Genomic DNA, 25,875 nt, shown 5'->3' on the forward strand with positions numbered 1-25,875 from the left:
TAAAACTTATGGTATACAGGGTGTTTCAAAAGGTTATGCAAAAATGTTAAGGGGTTGTAGGGGGTGAGTTGAGAAGTATAACTGTTATTTCACCCATTTTCCTACGATGAGTGAAAAGAGCGCCAGAGAGCTTCAAAGTGTGGCCTACTAGCCCCTGGAAGTAGGCTGCAACAAGCGCAAAACTAAGTACCCCTACAACTCCTTAAAATCTTTGAACAACCTTTTGAAACAATCTGTATAAGACACATATTTTAAGCGCCCAAAGTTTAGCTTTAAATTAAGCACCTATTTCGTGGTTTTTCTCGAAGTTAAGCATATTTTGGGCACGCACGGTTTTGCTCTAAAAGTAATTAATTTTTTGAAACGTAATCTTGAACCAAATATGGGCTGCGTTTCAAAAATTGTGCGTGTACAAAATATACTACACTTCGATAAATATCTTTCGTGCACAAAGTATGGGCACGGTATTGTATATTTATTATATATTACAATTCGCATATTTTGTGCGCGCAAGGTTTTCCTTAAAACAATTCGCATATTTTGTGGGCGCAAGGTTTTCCTTAAAACAATTCGCATATTTTGTCCGCGCAAGGTTTTCCTTAAAACAATTCGCATATTTTGTGCGCGCAAGGTTTTTCTTAAAACAATTCGCAAATTTTGTGCGAGCAAGGTTTCCTTAAAATAATTCGCATATTTTGTGCGAGCAAGCTTTTCCTTCAAATAATTCGCATATTTTGTGCGAGCAAGGTTTTCCTTAGAAAACAATTCGCAAATTTTGTGCGAGCAAGGTTTTCCTTAAAATAATTCGCAAATTTTGTGCGAGCAAGGTTTTCCTTAAAATAATTCGCTTATTTTGTGCGAGCAAGGTTTTCCTTAAAACAATTCGCAAATTTTGTGCGTGCAAGGTTTTCCTTAAAATAATTCGCAAATTTTGTGCGAGCAAGGTTTTCCTTAAAATAATTCGCAAATTTTGTGCGAGCAAGGTTTTCCTTAAAACAATTCGCAAATTTTGTGCGTGCAAGGTTTTCCTTAAAATAATTCGCAAATTTTGTGCGAGCAAGGTTTTCCTTAAAATAATTCGCAAATTTTGTGCGAGCAAGGTTTTCCTTAAAATAATTCGCATATTTTGTGCGAGCAAGGTTTTCCTTCAAATAATTCGCATATTTTGTGCGAGCAAGGTTTTCCTTAAAACAATTCGCAAATTTTGTGCGAGCAAGGTTTTCCTTAAAATAATTCGCAAATTTTGTGCGCGCAAGGTTTTCCTTAAAACCATTCGCATATTTTGAGCGCGCAAGGTTTTCCTTAAAACAATTCGCATATTTTGTGCGAGCAAGGTTTTACTTAAAACAATTCGCAAATTTTGTGCGAGCAAGGTTTTCCTTAAAATAATTCGCCAATTTTGTGCGCGCAAGGTTTTCCTTAAAATAAATCGCAAATTTTGTGCGCGCAAGGTTTTCCTTAAAACAATTCGCATATTTTGAGCGCGCAAGGTTTTCCTTAAAACAATTCGCATATTTTGTGCGAGCAAGGTTTTACTTAAAACAATTCGCAAATTTTGTGCGAGCAAGGTTTTCCTTAAAATAATTCGCAAATTTTGTGCGAGCAAGGTTTTCCTTAAAATAATTCGCAAATTTTGTGCGCGCAAGGTTTTCCTTAAAACAATTCGCATATTTTGTGCGAGCAATGTTTTACTTAAAACAATTCGCAAATTTTGTGCGAGCAAGGTTTTCCTTAAAATAATTCGCCAATTTTGTGCGCGCAAGGTTTTCCTTAAAATAATTCGCAAATTTTGTGCGCGCAAGGTTTTCCTTAAAATAATTCGCATATTTTGTGCGAGCAAGGTTTTCCTTAAAACAATTCGCAAATTTTGTGCGTGCAAGGTTTTCCTTAAAATAATTCGCAAATTTTGTGCGAGCAAGGTTTTCCTTAAAATAATTCGCAAATTTTGTGCGAGCAAGGTTTTCCTTCAAATAATTCGCATATTTTGTGCGAGCAAGGTTTTCCTTAAAATAATTCGCAAGTTTTGTGCGCGCAAGGTTTTCCTTAAAATAATTCGCAAATTTTGTGCGAGCAAGGTTTTCCTTAAAACAATTCGCAAATTTTGTGCACGCAAGGTTTTTCTTGAAACGTCATGCATATTTTATGCGTGCAAGGTTTTCCTTAAAATAATTCGCAAATTTTGTGCGAGCAAGGTTTTCCTTCAAATAATTCGCATATTTTGTGCGAGCAAGGTTTTCCTTAAAACAATTCGCAAATTTTATGCGAGCAAGGTTTTCCTTAAAATAATTCGCAAATTTTGTGCGCGCAAGGTTTTCCTTAAAACAATTCGCAAATTTTGTGCGCGCAAGGTTTTCCTTAAAACAATTCGCAAATTTTGTGCACGCAAGGTTTTTCTTGAAACGTCATGCATATTTTGTGCGTGCAAGGTTTTCCTTAAAACAATTCGCATATTTTGTGCGGGCAAGGTTTTTCTTGAAACGTCATGTATATTTTGTGCACGCAAGGTTTTTCTTAAAACTTTACGCATATTTTGTGCACGCAAGGTGTTTCTTAACCTTAAGTATATTTTTTGCAAGTAAGATTTTTACTGAAAGGTTTTTCTAAACTTGGTGAATCTTACCACTGTCAAGGTTTTTCTATAAGATATTTAAATAAGTTTATTCTATAGCGCATATTTGACGTAAGGAATTTCCTAAGATATATTTTATACAAGCAAAGGTTTTCTGTCCTAAACATTTTATTAACTCAAAACGTGTCTCTAATCCAAAGCGCATAACAACGTCGGTTGCGCGCGCTTTCAGTTCGTCGGCTAACGCAATCAAGTGCGTTTGCAATCGAATTTTAACGAATTGCACACCTTTCACTAACCCAGTGTACACGAAGAATTGAAAACGTCGTTTAAACAATACTAAAACCGGCGTGATGTGTGGGTATATGAGTGTTGTCCAAATACAATTATTTGTTTCTTCGTGTGTCCGGGTGTACCGCGAATGTCTCTCTTTGCATACTCGTAGTCTCGTACCTATTTCGCCAAATTAGTCCTAATTGTACAAAGCCTCCAAATCCCTTTTGTCCAATTATTAATTTCGACGCGTATAATAATCAGCTAGGCCACCACCTTGGGCCTAAGTCATCTAGCGACTAATGGCGACGGGTGGCCGGGTTACAACGCGCAGGAGGGTGGCGAGAAGCCGTTCTTGCCACGCGAGCCAACAGCTCCCTACACTCACTATTACCGTTAACAAGTTTTAATGGAAAAGGGGAACCGAAGAGCTCGAGGGAAAACGCCATTAAACAGTGCGGAGAGAACTTGCAAACTCAACGCGGAAGGAGTAGTTCCGAGTTTTCACCCAGTGCCACAAGTTGGGATCGAACCCGGCTCCTCTTGCTGCGAGGCGAAAGTGCTAACAACTCCACCACCATTTTCAAATTAAAGTTCAAATTACCATAACTATCAGTCTTTTTTATTATTATTATACAAACGACAACGCGTCTAGACTTCTAAACAGGCTAGGAAATCTACTAAAAATCGTATAGAGAATTCATTTACAAACATCGATTACATATCGCTGGAGGGTCGACTAACCCTAATAATGTTCCTATTTCTTAAGCCTCGTTCGGATTTTTTGGTTACCTCGTTAAGCCTCGGCATTTGAAAAGTATCGTCATAGCAACGAAAGCTAATATATCTCCTTACCCCCTCCTTTTGGAAAAGATATTTTTGCAATTTAATACAAGCTCCCGGTTTTGCTTTGGATAAGGAAACCTAATTGCATTTTTATAGCTTCATTTAAATATCGGCGGCGGAGATTAACTGTAGAGGGAGCCAGCGTCGTTTATAATATTTCGGCTTGTTTACCCGATAAGCAAGGCGCGCTCTGGTTCTCTCTCTCTCTCTCTCTCACGCTGCTTGTAACGAGCTTTCGAGTGAGACTTAATACGGGAGGTTTTGCAAAATAAATGAGCAGTTTAACAGCCGATGGGGGCGCTGCGAATCGAAGATTCTGACGGGCTTCCCCGGGCCTCGGCGCGAGCTTTCGCGTCAAAGATTCTCCAACCGAAGCCTAAGTCGCGGCCTACGTTATATTAAAGGTACTAGCACGTAACGGTTTTGGCGGGGGCTGTTACCGATATTTGACGCGTTAATTTGATTTGGCAGCGTGTTTTAACGGTTGTTTTCGTATTTTTACGCGCTCAATTAAGTACAATTTTAGTCGCTTGTTTTTATTTGAATTATATTAGCTTCCTGACAGGTTTGTCAATATGTTCGGCCCACTTTTGACAGCTATAAAATTAATTTACATCCTTGTTGCTAAAATGATTGGTGCTCGTATAGCACCATTTTAGTGGACATTTTACGTTAGAAGATAACTTTCCGAAGAAAATACCACTAGCTTCCTGGACAGTTTGGCAACAGCGCGGTTTGGTCTGTCGTAAAAAGATATTATAAAGTTCCATATTTATGACGAATCACCTAATTCCAGATTTACCAGATATTAGAAATATTTGACCTTAAATACGTTATTAACAAGTCTTTGCGTATCCTATGAAAAGTCTTTTTAATTTCCAAGCACCTTTCTGATGATCTTACGTTGCTTTCTAATTCTTGTATATAGCCAAGGTAACTTTCATGAAGGGAGTAATTTCAAATTATAGAAATTTTATAAATGGACTATTTACATAATCAACACAGTGTAGTTTTGTACACTGTATACAAGTGTTTGTTTAAAATTTTAAGCTTAAAATGCAACTGAATATTAAATAACATTACTCGGAAGCTTTGGTTGTGGCTGACATCTTAGACGCGTTTTCAATATATGGGAAAATGGATGGATGACGTTGCGTGACGTCACACTGTAATCTATTTTATTTTCATTAATCTTCAAAGGGAGTAGTTACGTTACAAATTTATAGTATACTCAGGTTAATAAATGCAAAATATCTAGTACATTTGGCGAATTTAATAATAATAATAATAATAATAATAATAATAATCAGCTAGGCTAATACCCAAGACACCACCTTAGGCCTAAGTCATCAAGCGACTTTTGAAGCCATTAATTCAAATGGAGGGTGGTGGCAAGCCCTGCATGCCACGCGTTCGAGCCAACAGCTCCCTACACTAACTATTACCGTTAACCTTAACAAGTTTTTATGGTAAATCATCGGCGGAAATTTCGAATTTGGCCTGTTTACGGTTGAATTCCCGAAGGTTCATACGCGTGTTATATTCATCCAATTTAAAAATGTCTATTGCGTAAATTTCAAAGTTATCAATAAATATTTAATTGATATTATTTTTTTCCAGCTTTATTATAGAGAATTTTTAGTATTACACTCCTAAACAATCAACAAATCGCACGTTTATGAACGTCAACGTGGTAATCTCGGCATTACCCATTCTATACTTAGCCTGGACTCGCCAAACGGATTTTTTAGGTATATGCCTCACTTGTGGTACTAAAAATAAATTAATACAACTGTTTTTAAACCGTATCTATGTTAATTAATTAATTAATTATCAGTTTGAAATATAACGCATAGACGGTATTTTCCCAAAATAATATAACGCGCGGAGGTATACTTAGAAATTCCACTGGCCAAAATCGAAATTCCCACCGCTGATTTACCAGTAATTATCTTTCTGCCAAATGTACTAGATATTTTGCCTTTCTTAACCTGCAACTGAGTATATAGAAGAACGAATTTCACATTGTTGCCTTTGCCAAGGACTCTCCCAAATACATTCCACATACAGAAACATTTGGGTAAAGGAGGAAACACGAAAGCTATGATATAAATAAATTAATTAAATCGATAACGTTGGGGTAAAGCCGGTTACACGAGGTCAGTTACATATTACATGTTTAGACAAAAGTAGCAAATGGGTTTTAGTTATTTATTGACTTTGAAAAAATAATTTATTTTCACCGCCACAGGATGCGACTGGCGCTAGTTACGTTATAAACAAATCGTAACGCATGTAACAGGGTTCATACAACTATGACAACCCAATTTCCCTGATATTCCAGGTTTTACCACCAATATTTCCCTGATATTTCCAGGTTTTACCACCAATATTTCCCTAATATTTTCAGGTATTACCACCAATATTTCCAGGTTTTACCACCAATATTTCCCGAATATTTCCAGGTATTACCACCAATATTTCCAGGTTTTACCACCAATATTTCCCTGATATTTCCAGGTTTTACCACTAATACTTCCCTGATATTTCCAGGTGCCAGATAACCACAATTAAAACTAAGATTTCCAGAGTTAATCATTTCATGATCGTTATTTAAGCTAAATTGGTTCTATGTTATTATCATATAAAAGGTGAAATAAATTCAAATAATATTATTAATTGTGCAAAAAGGTTGATACATCTTGTACATTAAAAATTATTGGTGTAAGTTTATACTCATTAGGGAAAACCTTTTAAACCCTATAAATTTCCCTGATTTCCCTGATTTTTACACAAAAAAGTGAATTTCCCTGATATTTCCCTGACATTTTCTATCGACAATTGAATTCCCTGATATTTTCAGGTTTTCAAGGTTTTTCAGGTCTATAGAAACCAAAGACTATATAAATAGTCTTTGATATAAACTAGTGTTGTTAATTTTCCGGAAAAATAAAAAGCGGAAAATTCCGGAAATCGTAAAAATTAAAAATTTAAACATAAAATACTTTTTAAGGGTTTTTAATGTTTTTAACTTTTTATCGATATAAAAGGTCTAATATCAGTAAATATACTACAAAACATTAATAGTGTTACATTGTTAATCAGTTTAAACTAGTCTAGAGGTTTCGTTTTACTTTTAGATTCCAAAAAATGAGGCGAAAATTCCGCTTTATTTAAATTTGCAAACAATATATTAGACTAATCATGGAATGAAAACTTTTTTATTATTTTTTTCGGAAAAATACGGAATATTTTCCGGAAAATATTAAAATTTCCCACGGAAAATTTTCCGACTTACAACACTATAATAAACCCTGTATTTTCTACTCCTTTTAACGATTGAAATGGAGGGGCCGTAAATCTAAAAAAGAAACTTTTCGTGTAAGCGCTCCTGTACTTAACAATTGTATCGAGTACGCGGCAATTAAACGAAACAAATACCGCGCTAATTTCATCAAGAGGGGTACACGATAGATCGTATCTGATTGGCTAATTAAGGGAACCACCACTTCACGGTCGCCCCGAGCTCCCCCAGGCGGCCGGGGGAGGAACCTAAAAACATCCGAAGCACTCCAAACGCGTCACCGTTGCTAAAACATTCCCGCCAGAGGGCGTCGGGCGGAGGTAGAATTCGTTTAAAAGGTGACCTAGGTAGCGCCACTCTTATAACGGCCACTAACTTTAATTACCACTTCGTCCAGCAACCATTCTCCGTCCGACATTTCAACTTTTTTTTCGCGCCCAACTTACTCACTCACGGGAAAACTACCCCATCTATCGGAGTAAAAATTCTTTTTAGTCACTTTTGCACTACGGTAACAATTGGAGGCTGCACGGGCCTTGGCTTCGATCGGTACTCTTTAATTAGGGGGGGGGGGCTTGCGAGGGGGGGGGGTAGTTTCTTCGGCTGATTGCTTCGCTCCTACAGGGGGCGCTACCACGTCAAATTGAAATGCGTCCTGATGACTGATGGCCATTCTATTGGTTTCTTATCCAAGCCACTGTTCCTCCCCGTCCCAAGGTTTTATAGCGTAGGCTACTACGTGTGCCCGGGTCATCTGATAGCGCCGTTAAAGGCGGGAAGTCTAACATCGCGCGGAATACGATAGTTGTTAGGTAAAACGTTCCTCAACGCGATCGCCCCCTAGCGTCTGGCTCGGGAAATAACGGGAATCCCCTTTTATTATCGGCCATCGTTTGCCTATTGAAAGAATGTCCGATTATTGATGGATATTTTTCTGGCTTGGCGAGTCCTACTGCATTTGTAGAGGTAGGGGACGCGATGGAATGTTCTTGCCAGGGTTTTCGGTCAAATTTCTATACCTCGGTGAGATAATAAATTGAAGGGATGGTAGGGTTATGACGCGACGGTTTTAAGGCTCGAGTTGGTTCATAGTTTAGAAGTTCTTTTCGTCGTTGAACTTTTCAAAAGGGTTAAGTATCAGAAATCGTTAGAGGGGTTGGACGCAATAAAAGTCTGGCTACCCGCCAAATACCGTTCGTGTTATTTTTACGAACGATCGAGCACCGATTTGTTAAGAAAACTGACCCAGAAAACCCTATCCATAAAAGAATCAAATTATTTTATAAAATATTTATAATTTTTATCATTACAATATTATTTTGCCAAATATTAGTAAAAACCAAACGGGTCACGTGTTTTAGAAAATCGAAGTGGTGAGTTCTATTGTACATACTGCGGATGATGTTCAATAAATTTATGAAAAGCATATCATAAAAGTTTGTAACGTTTTGCCGACTATTAGTACAATCCAAAAGAGTCACATGTTTCAGAAAATCGAAGTGGTGAGTTCTATTGTACATACTGTGGATGGTGTTCAATAAATTTATGAAAACCTTATCATAAAGGTTTGTAACATTTTGCCGACTATTAGTACCAGCCAAAAGAGTCACGTGTTTCAGAAAATCGAAGTCGTGAGGTCTATTGTACATACTGTGGATAATGCTCAATAAATTTATGAAAATCATATTATAAACGTTTGTTACGTTTTGCCGACTATTAGTACAATCCAAAAGAGTCACATGTTTCAGAAAATCGAAGTGGTGAGTTCTATTGTACATACTGTGGATGGTGTTCAATAAATTTATGAAAACCATATCATGAAGGTTTGTAACATTTTGCCGACTATTAGTACCAGCCAAAAGAGTCACGTGTTTCAGAAAATCGAAGTCGTGAGGTCTATTGTACATACTGTGGATGATGTTCAATAAATTTATGAAAAGCATATTATAAACGTTTGTTACGTTTTGCCGACTATTAGTACAATCCAAAAGAGTCACATGTTTCAGAAAATCGAAGTGGTGAGTTCTATTGTACATACTGTGGATGATATTCAATAAATTTATGAAAACCATATCATAAAGGTTTGTAACATTTTGCCGACTATTAGTACCAGCCAAAAGAGTCACGTGTTTCAGAAAATCGAAGTCGTGAGGTGTATTGTACATACTGTGGATGGTGTTCAATAAATTTATGAAAAGCATATTATAAACGTTTGTTACGTTTTGCCGACTATTATAACAAGCCAATACAGTAATGTGTTTTACAAAATGGTAGTCATGAGTTTTATTGAACATACTTTGGATGGGGTTCAATAAATTTATGAAAAACATAATAAATGCTCGATACTTTTTGCCGACTATTAGTACAAGCCAACAAAGTAGCTGGTTTTACAAAATTGTAGTCGCGAGTCCTACTGCACCTACTTTGAATGGTTTCTATACAATTTATGAAAACTAAATAAAGGCTTGAAACTAGGTCGCAAATAGTCTATTTTATTGCGATTGTGGAGCAAAATCGCATTTAAAATTAAATTAACTTTTGTATTCATTTCGTATATTAATTGATATATTTAAAGTTATAACCCAACCTAGCTTTAATTTCCCATACATACTTAATTTGGAAAAGTCCAATCAAAAATAAAATTTCCATTTATGCCTAAATTAATAATTTTATACCTCTTAAAATACTCATTCCCTTAAAGTCGCAATTTGTACATCGAAACCATTCGTTTAAATTGTATTTAATTATTCATTATGACTCTTTTGGAAAACGCAAAGATATGAATTTTAATTAGCGTAAAATTAATTTCGTGGCTAATTTTTTAGTTCTTTTTTTCTAAATACATTTCAATTAACAACTTAAAAAATAATAATTTCAAATTAATTATTGAAAATATTAAATTAGCTATGTTAATTTTACGGCTGTAAGTTGCCTTAGAAGTATGGGAATTTAAAATTAGCACATTAGGCTTAGGAAATATAGCGCCATCTGCCTTAATATCCGTCAACTAAATATTTTAGGAAATAGCAGACGACATTTGAATTTCGATGTTCTTTGAGACTTCCTCTAGTCGTTATGGAGACTTAAGACCTGGAGACTGGAGGCCCAACATTCCAGTGGCGACTGGAGGACCCGGGACTGGAGACCAAAAGTGTTGCCGACCTTACATCGGCTGCTCCGGCCTCCAGTTTCAGTCTCCGATACCGGAAACCGGCGATTGGTTTTGCGCTTGTTACAGCCTACTTCCAGGGGCTAGTAGGCCGCACTTTGAAGCTCTCAGGCGCTCTTTTAACTCATCGTAGGAAAATGGGGGAAAAACAGGCATACTTCTCAACTCACCCCTTACAACTCCTTAAAAATTTTGCATCACCCTTTGAAACACCCTGTATAATCTTTCTTGAAAATACCTACTATAAAATTCACTCGATTCAAACCTACAGAAATATCGAAATACTCCATAAATAAAAGTCAAAGTTTCGGGAAATATTTAACCCTCTTCCATTTTCTAAAATGCATAGATTCCAAGATAGCCCAAAAAAATTCTAAATTTAAGTATTTGTTTTTTTTTACGTAGCTGGTTTTGTCTAAGAAACGGTAAAACTGCATGGACCATCTTTATTTTGAAAACCTTGCTCCGTCGACGATAGAAGCGCGCAATAGTTAATCTTGAGCCGCTTTAGACCAATTGTTAAAAGCCAGCGAAAAGCTAGTGCCGGAAAGTAAATAAAAGTTTCGGCAGTATAAACAGCGCCGCCTAGTGGACGTAACGGATAACAATCTCGAAAAAGCGAAAGTTGTGAAAAAAGCCAAATAAAGAAAAGGACCTGGAAAATCTTTATTTCTGCCAGACCATCCAGTGTTTTCCAATAAAGCAGCCCAGCCTCTTTAGAGAGTCCTAAAGTCAACCGGGGGAAACTACTGAATAAAGTCCAGTTGATCGCCAGTTTATACGCTTCCAAAAAAACGATGAATTTAAGGAATTTCACATTTTATTCTTGACTCCCACTGCGAGGGGGGAAACCTCCAAATGGGAATAATATTTCTAAAGGCGTGGGTAATATATCTGAAGGAAATCTCAATATGGAAGAAATTTCCAAATGAAATCTCAAAATGGAAGAACTAGCCAAATGGAATCTCAAAATGGAAGAAATATCCAAATGATATCTCAAATAGATCCAAATGAAATCTCAAAATGGAAGAATTATCCAATGAAATCTCAAAATCGGGGAAATATGTGAGGTAAATCTCAAAAAGGAATTAATAATTGGAAAATCTCAAAAAGAAAGCAAATTATATTATATCTTAAAAAGACAATAATAAATGGAAAATCTCAAAATTTAGATAATACATAGCCTTTCTCAAAAAGGAAGTAATACATAAGCTATCTCAAAATGGAAGTAATACATAGCCTTTCTCAAAAAGGAAGTAATACATAAGTTACCTCAAAATGGAAGTAATACATAGCCTTTCTCAAAATGGAAGTAATACATAAGCTATCTCAAAATGGAAGTAATACATAGCCTTTCTCAAAATGGAAGTAATACATAAGCTATCTCAAAATGGAAGTAATACATAGCCTTTCTCAAAATGGAAGTAATACATAAGCTATCTCAAAATGGAAGTAATACATAGCCTTTCTCAAAAAGGAATTAATACATAAGCTATCTCAAAATGGAAGTAATACATGGGAAGTTTCAAAAGAGAGGCAATATCTAAATTACGAAAATTTAAGTTAAGTGTTCTTAAACAAGACAATTAAAAAAGGGAAGAGTATCATCTAAAAAAATAAAAAACGGGAGAAAAATGTAAACAAAATAATGAAATTAATTAGAAAGAGAACCAATTAACGCAAGAAGAACTTGGAACCGGCACAGTTTTCATTTTCATGTACTTCTACCAATTTTATTATTAAATTTGGTTCGAGCTAGATGGCGTCATCTAGTGAGCGGATTCGAAAGTACTAATAATGGGAACTTTCACAAATACCTAATTGTCTATAATAGCTACTTCTAAATATACTTTTGGGAAATAATGTAACGATAATTTTTTTATAAAATGAGTACTTTATAATATTAATTTTTAATTTATACGCGATATGCAAATGTTAACAAATATAACGTATTTATAAAAACTAATATAATTATAATACTTATGAAAAATGTATCGTGTTCCGTTCAAGAGATGGCGCTTTTAACCTTAACTCAAGATGGCGGGGCGTCAGTATAGCCATGGACCAAAAATCTAAATCAGCCTATAAAAAGCCCCCGTTAAAGGCCGACTACATCACTCTTCGGTCTACTCTGTCTTTCACTGGAAGTAGGCTTACTGCAATACACGTGTGCCGTGCAGTCAGCCTACTTCCAGTGAAAGACGGAGTAAACCGAAGATTTATGTAGTCGGGGGAAGACTACAGTGGCCATTGTCTACATTCGCGCTATTTCAAGCTGAACTCTTTTAATTTTGTATTTAAACTTATAAAATTCATATTTAAGTGTAGAACAACCTCTTGTTTAGTGCTTAAAATAATTTTGACAATTTTAAATTTAAAAGTAATTAAGTTACTACGTTTTAATTCGGACCCCCGGAGCTAAACAAGGTGGGCAAGCGCCCAAACTACCCTTTAGTTAGGACCTTATACCTCGTTAACTATTAATATTAGAACTATCAAAATTATTTTAAGCACTAGAGGAAGGTTCAGCCTAATAAGAAAAATATAATTCAATTATGTAATTCGTAAAACAGAAACGTTCAGCTTGAACGAAAAAGAGGCTTTTACTGTATTCTTCCCCCTTAATACTGGGAATAGGAAAATCACGGTTAATTTTAGTTCAATATGGACAAACTAGGAGTCGCTAAAGTCGATTTCCGGCGAAGTTTCGTTGAGAAGCTGGAGCGTTCCCGCAGAGAGAATAGTTCACGTTTTGACAAAATGGCGCCGTTGTTGTCGGTTAAATGATGAGATTTAGTAAGTTTTAGACCTTTTATTTTTTAAATTGATTCTTTAAAAGTTTCAGTAATGGTAATCAACCATTGTGTTAAGTAAAAATAACCAGTAAGCCGCGTATGGCTGAGGGTTTTTAATCAAATTCACTGGAATCCATTTCATTTCTAAACTTAAAAAATGTAATGAACAAAGCCTAACCTAACTTTATCGCACGTACTGTCCAGTGCCGTATTTCTGCCTAGGCCAACCTAGGCCGTGCTCTAGGGGCCCATCCTTGGAAGGGGCCCTCCAGTGACCGTAATTACTATATTCAAAGTCATAAATTTATAATATCAATCGTAATTTATATTGGAGAAATTCCTAGGTAGAAGATTTTGTTTTAAAATTACCAAAATTTCTGCCTGGCAGTTTACGGGCGCAGCCTTAGTTGAACTGAATTCTTGAGGCATTTCAAAACGGATGGCGTACCTAAGTAAGCTTTCCGTTTTAGGCCACGCCTACCGTGTCAAAATATCGATAGGAGTAAGTCCCTTAGATTCTTGGTCCATGTTATAAAAGCGCATCACCGAAGCCATAAGCTGCAATTCCAAGTGCTTCCTCGCGTAAACCCAAAACATTACAAAACGTCCTCAGAATCTAATTAAGTATTAAAATGTAAATCGAACCAAATAAAGCGAGTATACTGAATACTTGGGCGCGAACATGTACCGTACGATACCATTACGGAACCATTACGAAAATGAGTCTTCCATGTCCGACGCCAAATGTAAACAATGTCTAATCCTTCCAAATCATTAGGGGCACACTTCCTCATACATAATTGAACGTTAATTCAAGCGCGCTCTCGCAACATCACCTACAAGCCACCTTTGCCAGTTTGTTCCACCAACCAGGTATTTCTTTCCGGGACTTTGCACTTCTCTAATCAAAAATCAACTTGGACGAAACTTTAAAACAAGTTCTGACACGCTTTTCGACCCCCTTCCTCCCCCCCGCCTCTGCCGCCCCCAAAAACAGCGCCCTACAGCGGCCGTCTAACGCCGAAAGCCGACCTCGTTCGCCACCGACGCTGCCTTCAGAGGGAGTTATAAACGTGGTTTTGGAAGAGTTTCCAGAGGTTTAGCGAACCCCCCGCCCAACTTTCCCCCTTTTCCATCCCCCTTTTGCTACTCGGAAACGGAAGATTTTGGTTCCGGTTTACCTAATGCTCTCGTCAGAGAGGGTTTTTAGTTTCCTCTTTCCGCCCTCATCCCTTTTTCGCGGTTTTTCGCGAGTCCTACTAAAGCCAAAGACTGAAGGCTTTACGCGCGAAAATAAAACGAGGATGAATGATACGACCTCAAAGATATGTTTTTTTTTAGCTTTAAATGCGAACTGTTTCTTTTATTTCTTTCGGGAATCGATTTCCTTTGTTGTTTTTTCGAAGTTAAAGTTATGAATTATATTTCGGACGGTCTGTATTATCAAAATGAAATATTACGTTTATTTTGTTAAAATTAAAAGTTTGTTCACTTGCGAAATATACTTATTAATGAAACGTAACCAGAAATAAATTTTTATTACAACAAACAACGTTTTAAGAAATTTTAAGAATTCATTATAGAAAATATCGGATCAAGTTGGTAAACTTTTAAAGAATCAATTATTTTTAATTTTATCCAAAGTCACTCGAGAAAATATCGGATCAAGTTGGTAAACTTTTTAAGAATCAATTATTTTTAATTTTATCCAAAGTCACTCGAGAAAATATCGGATCAAGTTGGTAAACTTTTAAAGAATCTATTATTTTTAATTTTATCCAAAGTCACTCGAGAAAATATCGGATCAAGTTGGTAAACTTTTTAAGAATCAATTATTTTTAATTTTATCCAAAGTCACTCGAGAAAATATCGGATCAAGTTGGTAAACTTTTAAAGAATCTATTATTCTATATACCGGTCAGAGTTGGAAAAAATTAATATTTTGTGACTTTTTTATGAATTAATGCAGTATTTATTTTCGAGAAGTGAATCGAAATTATATGCTCAAAGTTATCAAAAATAATATTTTACTAACTACAGATTAGGAATTCGTTATATATTTTAGCCAAGTCTGAGTTGGTAAAATTTAAACCATTCATGACCGTTTTTTAAGGAATTCCTTTTAGTTATTATATTAAGTGACTCGGAAAAATATTGCATAAATAGTATCAAAATCATAACCTCTTTTAAGAAATTTAGATTTTAGATTCCGTTAAAGCAAACGGCGGTTCGACTTGAAGTAGCTCTTTTTTCAATAGATGTCGCTAGCGTCGAAATAAAAAGGGCGGTACTTATAGGTACCCCTCGTGTTGATTGGATCGTTGATAAATTGGTCAAGAACATAAATTACAGCAATTATAAACAATATTTATAAATGGGATATATAATTTAGGTTAAAGCCCACTAAATAGAGTATACGTTGCCTAACTGTAATACTCTACAATGGCTCTCTGACGACGTTATCATTGGGCTATTTTGAATTTTAGCTTCCTTTGCCGTTAATAGATGGCACCACGCTCTCCAGTAAAATCGCGTTTTTCGAAGAATCGGATAGATTCATGGCCATCTCTATTAACAGGGGCCTTTTCATAATACAGGTGGCAATGATGGAGCCGATACTTGCTTTAAGTCAACTGAAAATCTAAAACGGCTACGCTTACAAGATTTCCTCAATCATTTACTCGCGCTGGTTCAATCTCAAAATACAAGCAATTTTTTATAAATCGATTACCCTATAAATAACTATTTAATTATTTAAATTGATTTCAAACAATATCTAATCTAAAACATTTCAAAAATCGATTACGGAATAAATCAGTGGTTTAAAGTTAATTACTTAAATTGACTCAAACAATCCCTTATCTAAACATAATAAATAAAAAACACGCGCATGATAATTTAACCTTTCACAGTGTAAACAAAAAAATGAGTTTCCCCAATCGATACTCCTCTCAAAAGTACCATTCCTAAAATGCACGCGCTTATCCGAAACGATAACGCGTCTAGGCGCAAAATAAACTATCAAAAATGGTCGAATTTACATCAAAATACCATTATGAACGCGAATACAATAGCATTAGTAAGTGGAATTATTCAGGCAAGGCCCGGCGCGAAACTAAACAAAAGGAAAAATATTCAAAAACCTTAAAAATCGCTATTCGCCGTAACTTGCCTGAAATTGGGGATTCCCTAAAAGGCTTAACGGGCCAAAATCGGGCAACCAAAACAGTTAAGGTTCGACGTTTTCTCGGCTGCCTGCGTGGAACCCAACGTGATCCAAATGACAAATTCAAGCAGTTTACCGAGGTTTGGTCGCTATAAAACTATAATGGTCAGCGCACGTCGACGCGGGCGAAAAGGGTTTTAGAATGAGGAGGCACAGTCATTAACAGTTGGCACTCGAACGCTTTTCCAAATATTCATCATAAAAGCTTTTTATTGTTCGCTGAGGGCGCCACCGACGTTTCCTCAAATTTAATTTCCCGTAATTGTTGTGTTGCCTCTTTTCTACCGAAACACGTCGTCTGCGTTTTGCTTTTTTGACCAGGGAACCGTTAGGTGGGGTTTAAAGAGTTTTCAATGGTCAATTTTCAAATTTTCCAAGACGCCAGTTTTATGAGATACGTGGCTGATTTATTTGTTTTAGCTTACCCTTAGAGCTAAAAATCGTTTTAATATTATCATTATAGCTATATAGACTGGTTAGGACACTGTTCATCAGATGGCGTCAGTAGAGTAACGACAATTCAGTCATCATTAACTTTGTTCCAAAATTTTGTAACTCAAAAAACGTAAATTTCATTAAAAATTATTATAATTTCAATGATTTTTAAAAATCGGTAAACATTTTGAACTATTTAACTCTAAAAGAATGTTGATGTGCTCTTTCGAAAAACTCAAAAAAATGTTTCGCGTACGTTACCTGGTTGAAATTAGGAATTTTAATAGGTGGGAGTAGGTTTGATCTAAAAAACCAATTCTTTTAAAACACTTTTATTTATTGTACTGAGTTCTTCTAGGCACCACCTTAGGCCTAAGTCATCATGCGACGTTTGAAGCCATTAATTCAAGTGGCCGGGTTACAATACGTAGGAGGATGGTGGCAAGCCCTGACCATGGTTAGTAAGTGAGATCAGTTTATTTTACGGGTAGTTTCGTCCATATTTCGGGTTAAATATAAACTTGGTTTTGAGTCAAAACCATGGTTGGCACTTTTTTTAAATCAAATCAATTGCTTTTTTTATTTTATTTTATTGTATTTAATTTTTTTATTTTTATACAATTAATGGCTATTTTCCTGTATAATTAACGGATATTTTACTTTTATCAGTTAGCTAATCTTGAATTAAATTATATCATTTTTAAATTTAAATTATATTTAATGTATTAGTTTGCTCAGATATTTTTAATTATTTTAATTTTTAAGAACCTGTTTCTGGCCATTTTTACCTATCCGAGGAGTATTACAATCACCGTTTCTGTCTGTGGGTATGTGTGTCTGTATGTACGTATGTATGTATATCGCCGCGAACGCGTTTGCAAAGTGTAAGAACTGCGTTCGCAGTTTCTTGAATTTTGAAAAAAGGTCACTAGGGTAAAACCGCCGTTACGGTGAGCGTCAATGGATAAAGTCGGCGATAAGTCAGGGTGTTTTTTTTTTGTTAACGCTCACCGTCGCGACGGTTTTGACTTAGCACTAACCAGTCTTCTCAGAAATTTTGTTTTTGTCATGTTTGCATGCGGTGTATGTTTGTGACGTGTGTGTAATGAAAGTTGCGTTTGTGTTTTGTATGAACGGGGTCTCTACTCTCCAACTTCCACGTACTGATTTTGGGACGGACCGAGTGCTGAAGGTTACAGTAAACGTCTCAGCGTCCAAATGTTCACGGTATACGTCATAGTATCAATTTGCGATCGCATCGGGCAGGATTCGAACCCGAGTCCTCCTGCATGACGGGCGGCTTGCCAACTTGCTCATTCTTCCATTGAAATACGTTGCGATTTATATCAATGATTTTTTAAAAACATTTACATGATTTTAATCAGCCAGCTATGGTCTAAACCATGACCGACAACCTACCATGATCATTTATAACCATAGACAGAAAGATTTGTTGGCAATTACATGAGAGTTACATCAAATATATAGGCAGAAAATTTATACTTCCTGAATGGCTAGCCTGAAGGCCTATATTTTCTACACGTGTATAGCTTAGGTAACCAACGTGAAGAGAGTATATTTCCAAATATAACAATATTACGAATGCAATATTAACACAAACAATACGGTATCGTTATTGCACAACATACAATGGTTTGTTTAAACATTTAAGTGAATAAGTGGTGCAGTATCCCAGTCATATCTACATTTTGAAATCTGACCAACTCTACACAGCCCTCCATACTCAGAACCATATGTAACAATCATTCATAAGTATGCATTTTCGTTAATGAAACCTTGTTCACGGGATATGACGTAAATTACGTCACTTACAACTCCGTGAGGAAATACGCGTCATCAACTTTACTGATGGGAAACGGAAGTTAGTGAGAATTCCGCGCGCGTTTCTGGCTTTGCCCATGTCAAGTTTAGCTCGTGCCTCGCGATCACATGATTTCATTTCCATGGTAACCTTTTCAATGGCGCAAGGATTTTAAGCATTTTTGCATTTTTGGGTCCGCTTAATGTGTGTTCCGCGTGAAACAAGGTCTCATTGATTTTTTTTCAATGGAAATGTTATACAGAGGCATACTTATGAGTAATTATGTTACATATGTCAGAACTGATAAACCTCTCTAGCAGAAGCCTGTTGGATGCCTGTAGAATGGCGGACACAGTGAGCGGAAATGGCAGAAATGGTGGCAGACATAATAATAATAATAATAAATAATAATCAGCTAGGCTAATACCCAAGGCACCACCTTAGGCCTAAGTCATCCAGCGACTTTTGAAGCCATTAATTCAGGTGGCCGGGTTACAATGCGTAGGAGGGTGGTGGCAAGCCCTACATGCCACACGATCGAGCCAACAGCTCCCTACACTAACTAATACCGTTAACCCCAACAAGTTTTTATGGAAGGGGAAACCGAAGAGCTCGGGGGAAAACCCCTTAAACCAGTGAGGAGAGAACTTGCAAACTCATCATAGTGATAGGAAATGGCGTCAATGGCGACGTCCACGTTTTGCCGCGAAACAAACTCTATAGGATTCCATTCCAAATTAGGTTAAAAGTAAACACTGAAAAAACCTCTCTTAAAACTCAATTTCAATTTGAAATTAAGCTAAATTCGAACACATGAGATAAACAAACAAAGACTAAATTAAGACTCCAACAAACCCGGCTCTTCAAAACCCCCCCAAACCGAGGATCAATTGAAAACAAGGAGCGGGCATTCAATTCCAAACAGCTGACGCGAAACAGGAGACAAAATGTGTCAAGACACTAACGCCATCTTTCACGCCACAAATGAAGTATTTGACGGTTCCGACACATCAACTCCAACTAGTAGAGTGCTTCTAATGGCGGCGGGGGGGAAAAGTGGGGAGGGGGGAAGAGTTTAGTATAGATTACGAAAGCGGGGCGACTCTTCCGTCGCGAGTCCCGCTAAACAGTAGCAAAATTAAGGCGGGAAACGGGTGGTGGGGTGTTCCATAAAAGAGAGAGAAGGGAGTCGGGAGCGCCTCTGGTGGCGAACGCGTTAAGTGCGAGGACGTCCGGCGAGGCGTTTAATTGTTGAGGCCATGCAATCGCGAGATTGGTGCGAAAAGCGAGCCGAGCTGACGCGATATCGTCTCTCAGCTCGCCTTTGTCTTATAAACGTCGACCGAGGCCTAACCAAGGTACCGTCGACGCGTTCCGCGGACGCGAAGAGCGGCCCGAATCGCCCCTGTCGAAGGCGGCGGCGGCGGCCGATAATCGCCGATGAACTTTTCCCCTTTAGCCGAGGCTTAATGGGAATTGGCGAGAGAACCTTTTATTTAAGATAATTTGTCGTTCGCTTCGGTGAACTCGAAAAGGGATATATTCTACGGTCTAAAACAATGAGGGAATTTTCCTCGGATAGTTATACCTTTATAAGATCACTCGGCGTTTCTTTCGATTTGAATCTGGGCGTTATTGGCTAGGGTTTTATTCGCGAAGGTAATTTGGAATTTGGCCGCTCTCGAAGCGTGAAGGCGCGGCAACTTACGCGGAAGAACCGGCCGCCAACTGGCTGGAAGAGGAGTTATAATGGTTTTCCCCAAAATGAGACGAGTTACGGAAAAACCGATTTATACGAGCTTAATTTGGCCCGAAGAACGTCTTAGAGCGCGCTCAGAATAACCTACGTTCAATCGGCGCTCTATCTTCTTAATGACTCATCTTCGAAAACTTACGTTTCACTCTTAACCCGCGGGCGTACTCACTCTGCTTAAAAATATCCGTTTCTGTAAAAGTATTGATAAGCTTAAAGGTGTTTAATTACTCGTTCCGTTGAAATAAACCTTAAAACTCATATTCCCGTGACGATAAATGTCAAAAATTCGTCTTCCCATGACGATAAATGAAAAAAAATCGTCTTACCGTGACGATAAATGTCAAAAACTCGTCTTACCGTGACGATAAATGTCAAAAACTCGTCTTACCGTGACAATAAATGTCAAAAACTCGTCTTACCGTGACGATAAATGTCAAAACCTCGTCTTACCGTGACGATAAATGTCAAAAACTCGTCTTACCGTGACGATAAATGTCAAAAACTCGTCTTACCGTGACGATAAATGTCAAAAATTCGTCTTCCCGTGACGATAAATGAAAAACAATCGTCTTACCGTGACGATAAATGTCAAAAACTCGTCTTACCGTGACGATAAATGTCAAAAACTCGTCTTACCGTGACGATAAATGTCAAAAACTCGTCTTACCGTGACAATAAATGTCAAAAACTCGTCTTACCGTGACGATAAATGTCAAAAACTCGTCTTACCGTGACGATAAATGTCAAAAACTGGTCTTACCGTGACGATAAATGTCAAAAACTCGTCTTACCGTGACGATAAATGTCAAAAATTCGTCTTCCCGTGACGATAAATGAAAAAAATCGACTAACCGTGACGATAAATGTCAAAAACTCGTCTTACCGTGACGATAAATGTCAAAAACTCGTCTTACCGTGACAATAAATGTCAAAAACTCGTCTTACCGTGACGATAAATGTCAAAAACTCGTCTTACCGTGACGATAAATGTCAAAAACTCGTCTTACCGTGACGATAAATGAAAAAAAATCGTCTTACCGTGACGATAAATGTCAAAAACTCGTCTTACCGTGACGATAAATGTCAAAAATTCGTCTTCCCGTGACGATAAATGAAAAAAAATCGACTTACCGTGACGATAAATGTCAAAAACTCGTCTTACCGTGACGATAAATGTCAAAAACTCGTCTTACCGTGACAATAAATGTCAAAAACTCGTCTTACCGTGACAATAAATGTCAAAAACTCGTCTTACCGTGACGATAAATGTCAAAAACTCGTCTTACCGTGACGATAAATGTCAAAAACTCGTCTTACCGTGACGATAAATGTCAAAAACTCGTCTTACCGTGACAATAAATGTCAAAAACTCGTCTTACCGTGACGATAAATGTCAAAAACTCGTCTTACCGTGACGATAAATGTCAAAAACTCGTCTTACCGTGACGATAAATGTCAAAAACTCGTCTTACCGTGACGATAAATGTCAAAAACTCGTCTTACCGTGACGATAAATGTCAAAAACTCGTCTTACCGTGACAATAAATGTCAAAAACTCGTCTTACCGTGACGATAAATGTCAAAACTCGTCTTACCGTGACGATAAATGTCAAAAACTCGTCTTACCGTGACGATAAATGTCAAAAACTCGTCTTACCGTGACGATAAATGTCAAAAACTCGTCTTACCGGGACGATAAATGTCAAAAACTCGTCTTACCGTGACGATAAATGTCAAAAACTCTTCTTACCGTGACGATAAATGTCAAAAACTCGTCTTATCGTGACGATAAATGTCAAAAACTCGTCTTACCGTGACGATAAATGTCAAAAGCTCGTTTTACCGTTTACTATGACGATTAATGTTAAAAATTCGTCTCCCCGTGACGATAAATGTCAAAACCTGTACTCCCGTGATGAGAAACGTCAAACCCCGTGTATCTATGATGATGAATGTCAAAAACCAATCTTCCCGTAACGATAAACGCCAAAACCCTGTATTATCATGAAGATAAACCTTCAAAGTCGGTATTCCCGTACGGATCAATGTCAAAAACCAGCGCTCCTATGAAGATAAACATCAAAAACCCGAAATTATAATCAAGTTGAACCCCCAAAGTAGATATTCCCATGAAGATAAACCTAAAAACCCGTATTTGAAGATAATCCTCCAAATTCAGTATTACCATGACGATAAACGTCAAAAACCCGTATTCCATTGAAGATAATCCTCCAAAGTCATTGTTCCCATGAAGATAAACCTCAAAAACCCGTATTCCATTGAAGATAATCCTCCAAAGTCAGTATTCCCATAACGATAAACGTCAAAAACCTGTATTCCATTGAAGATAATCCTCCAAATTCAGTATTCCCATGAAGATAAACGTCAAAAACCCGTATTCCATTGAAGATAATCCTCCAAATTCAGTATTCGCATGACGATAAACGTCAAAAACCCGTATTCCATTGAATATAATCCTCCAAAGTCTTTGTTCCCATGACGATAAACGTCAAAAACCCGTATTCCATTGAATATAATCCTCCAAAGTCAGTATTCCCATGACGATAAACGTCAAAACCCCGTATTCCATTGAAGATAATCCTCCAAAGTCGTTGTTCCCATGACGATAAACGTCAAAAACCCGTATTCCATTGAAGATAATCCTCCAAAGTCAGAGTTCCCGTGTTCCCACGTCAACAACCCATCAACCCGACTTCCCAGTTAAAGAAATCGAAAAACCACTTTTCATATATTAAGTACTCGATAAATTACGAAGTAAAGTTAAACTCCCGAAACAAAGTAGAAAAACTTAAAGTTCTAAACTAAGCAGCGAGAAATAAAGTACGGCGAACGAAATTCAATAAAAGCGGGAACACGCAGCGCGGACCCCGAACAGAGAGACCAGTTCCCAAATAAGAAGGGCGATTGAAGTCGACACCGTCTTTCAGCCACTTTCGAGAATCATTCAAATTCTCAATAACTCGGGAGTCCTACCGAACTAAGCCCGGGCTTAAGCTTCGCTAGCCGTCATCGTCGCAGTGGCGGAAAGGCGAGATTAAATTTCCAGTTTAGCCTGGCCAGACCGGAAGCCGAGCCGCTATCACTATCAGTATAAATAAAGGGACTAACACGTGAGGAGAAGCCTCCTCGATCTCTGCGCCACACTCCCCCTTCACGGGCGGGGAGCAAAAAAGATTGACTTTTCGGCTCAGGGTCCCAGACATAATTGTCTTTTACCACCGCCACCGTCTCCCCCTTTTCGCTAAAATTTACATTTCTGCCGTTCAGAGCGAAATGCAAGTAACTCTCATCGCCTTTCTCGATTAGGTTTATCATAGAGGGGATAACCAGTCTTGCTTTAACGCCTCTTCAAAATCGTTCCTTATAAAACGTCCCTTGGTTCGAGTGAAACTTCAAAAACGTCCCTTGGTTCGAAGCTTTCTTCGAAAACGTCCCTTGGTTCGAGTGAAACTTCAAAAACGTCCCTTGGTTCGAAGCTTTCTTCGAAAACGTCCCTTGGTTCGAGTGAAACTTCAAAAACGTCCCTTGGTTCGAAGCTTTCTTCAAAAACGTCCCTTGGTTCGTGTGAATCTTCAAAAACGTCCCTTTGTTTCGAATATTTCTTCAAAAACGTCCCTAGGTTCGTTTGAAACTTTAAAAACGTCCCTTGGTTCGTGTGAAAAGCAAAATACGCCGATTTGTTCAGGTGAAAGACGCAAAAAAAAAACACTTACTTAAAAAAGCCCTGAAACTTCAAAAAAAGTCCTCGGTTTGTGCCAATTTGTTCAGGTGAAAGAGGCGAAAATTGACTTTAGTTCAATTGTCAAACGCGAAAAACGCCAATTTTGGTTCAGGTTAATGTCGATAAAATGGCCCTTGGTTCAAAGTGAAACAGCAAAACCGTCTCTTGGTTCATACCAAACTTCAAATACACCCCATGAATCATATCAACTTCAAACACCCCTGGGATCATGTCAAACTTCAAAAAAATAACCCTTGGTTTATGTCAAACGCCCATTGGTTCAAAGTCAAAAGCGGGGAATCAAATACCAAAAAAAAATGCTTATCGATTCAATGTCAAACGCAAAAACAAAAAGCTTTTCTTCAATTACAAATGCTGATAATACGCATTAACTCAGAGCCTAGTTAAATTTCATAGGCTAAAATTGAGCCTTGGTTTCGACTTAAAATGTCTAAAAATCTAAATTTTTAGTGTTAAAATTTCGCTAGAGCAATTTGAAAATCAAGTTCAAAATCAAACGCTAAAAGCGAACTAGACATTTAGAAATAAATTCCACGTATCTGCAGTTACGTAGTTTCGTAACTTCCCAACAACTTGACGGAGCACGGGGGGGGGGGGGATTGCAATCTAGGGTTCCCCCGCAGTTTCCCTAAACCACCTCCAGGAGGCGCGAGAGGAAGGTTGACATAGGAAATAACAATATACAGTAAAAATTCGAAGTTTAATTTGGGTCGGGAACTCTCCCCCGTAAAAATAGACAACCAAAGGACCCAAAAAAAGTTAATTTTCTAATTTGAAGTGCGGGATCGCGCTCAGAGATGGCGCTGGATAACGGAAGGTCTTAAAAACGGAGCGGCTAATAATAGTCCTAGTTTATAATGAATTTCGAATCCCAAATGATTAAAATTGAAATCAATATGGCGGGGAGGACCTTTTCCTTATCCAAAAGAGTTCTTAGTTTTTATAGCGGAATATTAAGTAGGCAAGACTTGGCGTATAAAGGGAATGTTTAGTTAGTTTATTAGACTTTTTTTAATAACCAAAAATTTATTTAGGCAGTACTAAATTAAATTAGTTTTTGTTTCATGGTTTAAAAAAAATGGATTCTAATCTAAAAATACGTGATGCGAAAGATAACTTACGAAATAAATATTTTCATATGAAAGTTTGGTAGAAATTCTTTTTCGCTTTATTACAACGAAATTCTTATGATTCCAAAGACGCTTGGACCAAAATATGCCTAGAGGGATTAAAAATGATCTTTTGGTCAACACTGTATTTGGCGTGTTTTTCAAAGTACTTTTAAGTATAGAAACTAAAAAAAAAATAATATGGAATATTATTAAAGAAAGTTATCATTTGGATATTTTGAATTTTAGCTTCCTTTGACATAAATAGATGGTACCACGCTCTCCACTAAAGTCGCATTTTTCGAAGAATCGGATAGATTCATGGCCATCTCTAATAACAGGGGCCTTTTCATAATACGGGTGGCAATGATAGAGCCGCCACTTGCTTTAAGCAATGGTTATTCTTTTTCAAAAAGGTATTTTCGTCAGAATAGCCCTTGAACCGCATAACTTTAGATATTATCTATGACAATTTCTCTAAACGTTTTTCAGGGTTATGACCGATTTTTCAGATTCAAACTCCCTGATTTTTTCAGATATTCCCTGACTTTTTCAAATATTCCCTGATTTTTCAGGCATTCTCTGACTTTTTCAAATATTCCCTGATTTTTTCAGGCATTCCCTGACTTTTTCAAATATTCCCTGATTTTTTCAGGCATTCCCTGACTTTTTCAAATATTCCCTGATTTTTTCAGGCATTCCCTGATTTTTTCAGATATTCCCTGACTTTTTCAAATATTCCCTGATTTTTCAGGCATTCTCTGACTTTTTCAAATATTCCCTGATTTTTTCAGGCATTCCCTGATTT

General features: G+C 37.2%; 1 long non-coding RNA gene across 1 annotated transcript in view; it reads right to left on the bottom strand.

The window, feature by feature from the left end:
* The window catches only part of LOC149962776 (uncharacterized), an 81,188-nt gene that overhangs the window by 44,559 nt on the left and 10,754 nt on the right, over nucleotides 1–25,875 (bottom strand). The gene's annotated exons all lie outside the window — the stretch shown is intronic.

This window comes from Leiobunum rupestre, chromosome 1 (genome assembly GCF_980474605.1).
Source record: "Leiobunum rupestre chromosome 1, qqLeiRupe1.1.hap1, whole genome shotgun sequence".
Taxonomy (NCBI): Eukaryota; Metazoa; Arthropoda; class Arachnida; order Opiliones; family Sclerosomatidae; genus Leiobunum; species Leiobunum rupestre.